The sequence below is a fragment of the Colossoma macropomum genome, unplaced genomic scaffold, assembly GCF_904425465.1.
Source record: "Colossoma macropomum unplaced genomic scaffold, Colossoma_macropomum, whole genome shotgun sequence".
Classification (NCBI taxonomy): Eukaryota; Metazoa; Chordata; class Actinopteri; order Characiformes; family Serrasalmidae; genus Colossoma; species Colossoma macropomum.
The window spans coordinates 6,894-11,317 of NW_023496000.1; the positions used below are offsets into that span (position 1 = coordinate 6,894).

A 4,424-nucleotide genomic window follows, 5' to 3' on the forward strand; every position below is an offset into this window, starting at 1 on the left:
TCTTGCAAAGAAAGAGCTGAAGAGCTTCAAGAATCTACTGAGCGCAGATTACCCAGCATGCTCTGAGAGAGAGGTGAACGATGAGGATCAGAACAGTTCTAGACCTGGGATGCTGAAGATCACACTGAACATCCTGAGAAATATGAAGCAGACAGACCTCGCAAATACACTAAAAAGCAGTAAGAGCTGTGGGGTTTGGCTTTATTACATCACTTTAGTTTTAGAAGAGGCCCTGGCCCATACTTACCACACGTTTTAGATTAAAGCCAAGGTCTCCTTGTTTTATTTGGTCATAGAGGCTTTTGCTTTCTTGAGAGTGCATGATGGGAACACAGTTGGTTTCTCTGATCTAGGACCGGTTTTTACCATTCACATTTTAATGAATGTTATTATATGAGCAGGAGAGAGAAATTATGTTTCTGTATGTTTAGCTTTTCAAATGTTTGATCACATTTCTGAAAGTATGAGGTAAATTAGGAGTGTAATGAAGTTTGACAAATGCTGGATATGATATTGTGGTTACTGAACATAGAGAACAGTGTTCATCATCACAATGTTTGTGTTTATTAGGAATGGCTCCTGTATGTCAGAAAATGCTCAAATCCAAACTAATGAAAAAATATAAAAGAATTAACGAAGGAATCTCCCAGCATAGAACATCAACTCTGCTGAATGAGATCTACACAGAGCTCTACATCACAGAGGGAGGGAGTGGAGAGGTCAATGATGAACATGAGGTCAGACAGATTGAGGCAGCATCCAGGAGACCAGCAACACAGGAGAAACCCATCAAATGCAACGACCTCTTTAAAGACAGACCCATCAGAACTGTGCTGAATAAAGGAGTTGCTGGAATTGGAAAAACAGTCTCTGTGCAGAAGTTTATTCTGGACTGGGCTGAAGGAAAAGCAAATCAGCATGTCCTCTTATTTCCACTTCCTTTTAGGGAGCTGAACTTGATGAAGGAGAAAATGTTTAATCTGATGGATCTTCTTTATCAATTTTACCCAAGAATAAAACTAATCAAAAAAAATAAACTGTGATTTTTACAAAGTCATGTTCATCTTTGATGGTCTGGATGAGTGTCGACTTCCTCTAGATTTCCAGAACAATGAGAGCTTGTTATATGTAACAGATTCAGCCTCAGTGGATGTGCTGCTGACAAACCTCATCAAGGGGAATCTGCTTCCCTCTGCTCTCCTCTGGATAACCTCTCAACCAGCAGCAGCCACTCAGATCCCTCCTGAGTGTGTTGACCTGGTAACAGAGATACGAGGGTTCAGTGACCCTCAGAAAGAGGAGTACTTCAGGAAGAGACTCAGTGACCAGAGCCTGGCCAATAAAATCATCTCACACATGAAGTCCTCAAGAAGCCTCTACATCATGTGCCACATCCCAGTCTTCTGCTGGATTGCAGCCACTGTTCTTGAGAGAGTGTTGGGCAGAGCAGAGAGTGGAGAGATCCCCAAGACTCTGACTCAGATGTTCACCCACTTCCTGATCTTTCAGATCAAACACAAGGACCAAAAGTACCATAGGAAATGTGACACTGATCCTCAGCAGACTAGAAAGAATGTTCTGGCACTGGGAAAACTGGCTTTCCAACAGCTGGAAAAAGGCAATCTGATCTTCTATGAGGAAGACCTGAGAGAGTGTGGCATTGATACCAGAGAAGTGTCCATGTACTCAGGATTGTACACCCAGATCTTCAGAGAGGAGTTCGGGCTGCACCTGGGGAAGGTGTTCTGCTTTGTGCACCTGAGCATTCAAGAGTTTCTGGCTGCTTTATATGCATTTCTGTCCTTCATCAGCAAAGACATACCAATACAGCTGACCACTGATCTCTCTGTTATTTTCAAAGAGTATAAAATGTCAAGCTTCATCAATGCTGCAGTGGACAAGGCCTTACAGAGTGAGAATGGACACCTGGACCTTTTCCTCCGCTTCCTTCTGGGCCTCTCACTGGAGTCCAATCAGACTCTCTTACGAGGCCTAATGACCCAGACAGGAAGCAGCTCTCATAGCAAAAAGGAAACAGTCCAGTACATCAAGCAGAAGATCAGGGACCCTCTCCAGAGAAATCCATCAATCTGTTCCACTGTCTGAATGAACTGAATGACCATTCTCTAGTGCAGGAAGTCCAAACATACCTGAACAGAGGGCTTTACTGTCTCCGTGGAGTTAAACTGTCTTCTGCCCAGTGGTCAGCTCTGGTGTTTGTGTTGCTGAACTCAGAAGAAGAGCTGGATGAGTTTGATCTGCATAAATATGACAGATCAGAGAAATGTATGCTGAGGCTTTTGCCAGTGGTCAAACCATCCAGAAGAGCTGTGTGAGTATTTCCTGTTATTTTTTTTAACCCAAGGTTTAGTGTTTATTTTTTTTAACCCAAGGTTTAGTGTTTATTTTTTTTAACCCAAGGTTTAGTGTCATACACCATATTATACTGTACTGAGAATGAAAAATAATATTTAGCCTGTATGTCTTTAAATCATGCTCAGTCCTGTCAGTCTGACTGAACCTTTATAGAAGTTTGATTTCATTGCCATTAGTGACAACTAGACAAGAAAAATAAAAACAAGCTATCAGTATTAATGTTTAAAATACAACTGGTCCATTTTTTAACATTTTAACCTGTGCCCCACTCACTGCTGTGTCTGATCCACTCGTACCAGCAAAACACACACTAACACATCACCACCATGTCAGTGTTACTGCAGTGCTGAGAATGATCCACCACCCAAATAGTACCTGCTCTGTTAGGGTCCATGGGGGTCCTGACCACTGAAGAACAGGGTAAAAGGGGGCTAACAAAGTATGCAGAGAAACAGATGGACCACAGTCTGTAATTGTAGAACTACAAAGTGCACCTATATAGTAAGTGGAACTAATAAAATGGACAATGAGCATAGAAACAAGGAGGTGGTCATAATGTTATGCCTGATCGATGTATGAGGTAGCTGAGTGATCTGCTTAAGAAGACAGACATTTCCGGGTCTCCACTCTGCTATCCCTGTCAGTTGCATACTAAGCATTCTTTTTCTTGATTGATCTTTCCATGTTTATGAATTTTTCTCTCTTTATCATTTCTTGTTTTTGGATTCCCCTTTTGTACTGTTGTTTAGGCTTGTTTTTACATTAGCTTTGACCATCACATGTTTTCGGACTTCTTATTTAGTCTGTCACCCCTATCTGTCATTTTGCTACTCACGGTTTTGATCTGGCCTGGCTTTGACATTGCTCTTGTTAATTCACTCCTTGTTAATAAATATTCTCTGACATTTTACATCCACAAACGTATGGTTAGTTTACCAAATGTTACAGATGAGCAAACACTACAAATGAATACTTTGGAGTGTAGATAGCTAGAAATTGTGCAATGAATATAAGGCAGTGAAATAAGCTTCTGGCTGTTTGGTTGATTGCTGCTACACAGCTATTGCCACAACTGGTGCCAGTGATGTTTTTCTAACAATGTTTTAGTTGTCTTTTCAAAGATTATAATGAGTGTTTCCGTGCAACGTTCATGAATACAGCATATCCTTTAACAAAACAAAAAAATCTTAGATGAAGAATCATACTAATATCCATAAAAAGGTGCTGTGAAAGAAAGGCAGGCTTGAAATGTGTACATAACTTTTTTTTATATTATTTCAAATGATTTGTTCCAAAAAATTTCAGACAATTTTCCATCGGTTCAATCATGATATCACCATGATATTTGTACACGGTGTGAAGGTGATTCTAAATTATGTCACAAAAAGAGATACGAAGTTTTGTCCTGACAGCATGATATATATATACATATATATATATATATATATATATATATATATATATATATATACACTTTACTTTTAATGTAAGTCAATGGCACCAGACTCAGGCTGTTTCAAATGTGCATGAGTGAGCACTGAGGAGGAGCTTCTGTGTACCAGTGCTAGCAAAGTCTCTCCTACCTCAACTGCAGCCTTCACTTTCAGACACATTCTGTGTCCTGTTCCCTGTTCCCATCTCCTTCCATGCAACCCCCCTTATCATTAATGTTTCCACCTGTGTAGTTTATTATTACTCCTTTCCCAGGAATTTCTGCTCTTGTCTTTGTTACAAGAAGCAGTCATGTTCAGTTTCCCTCCATCTGGTGTCATTTGCTTCAAGTTTTGCTTGCAGTGCTTGCTTTTTATTAAACTAAAACAAAACTGACCAACTCATACATGTTTAATTAATTAGAAAGGAAAGGATAAAGTAGAAATATGTTAACATAAGTAGACATGATTTCATAATTACGTGGCGGTTTCATTGTAAAGTAAGAGCTAATATGTTTGTTATGAAATTATGTTAATATTGTATATTAATTAATGATGAATAACTCTAAATACATTATTAGTTCATTGATAGTTAATAAAGATGTAAGAACTAATAGA

The 4,424-nt window shown here is 39.3% G+C and overlaps 1 pseudogene; it reads left to right on the forward strand.

Annotated features, from left to right (window-relative positions):
* Positions 1–572: 572 nt before the first annotated feature.
* On the forward strand, positions 573–2,336 carry LOC118803918 (annotated as a pseudogene).
* Positions 2,337–4,424: the final 2,088 nt, after the last annotated feature.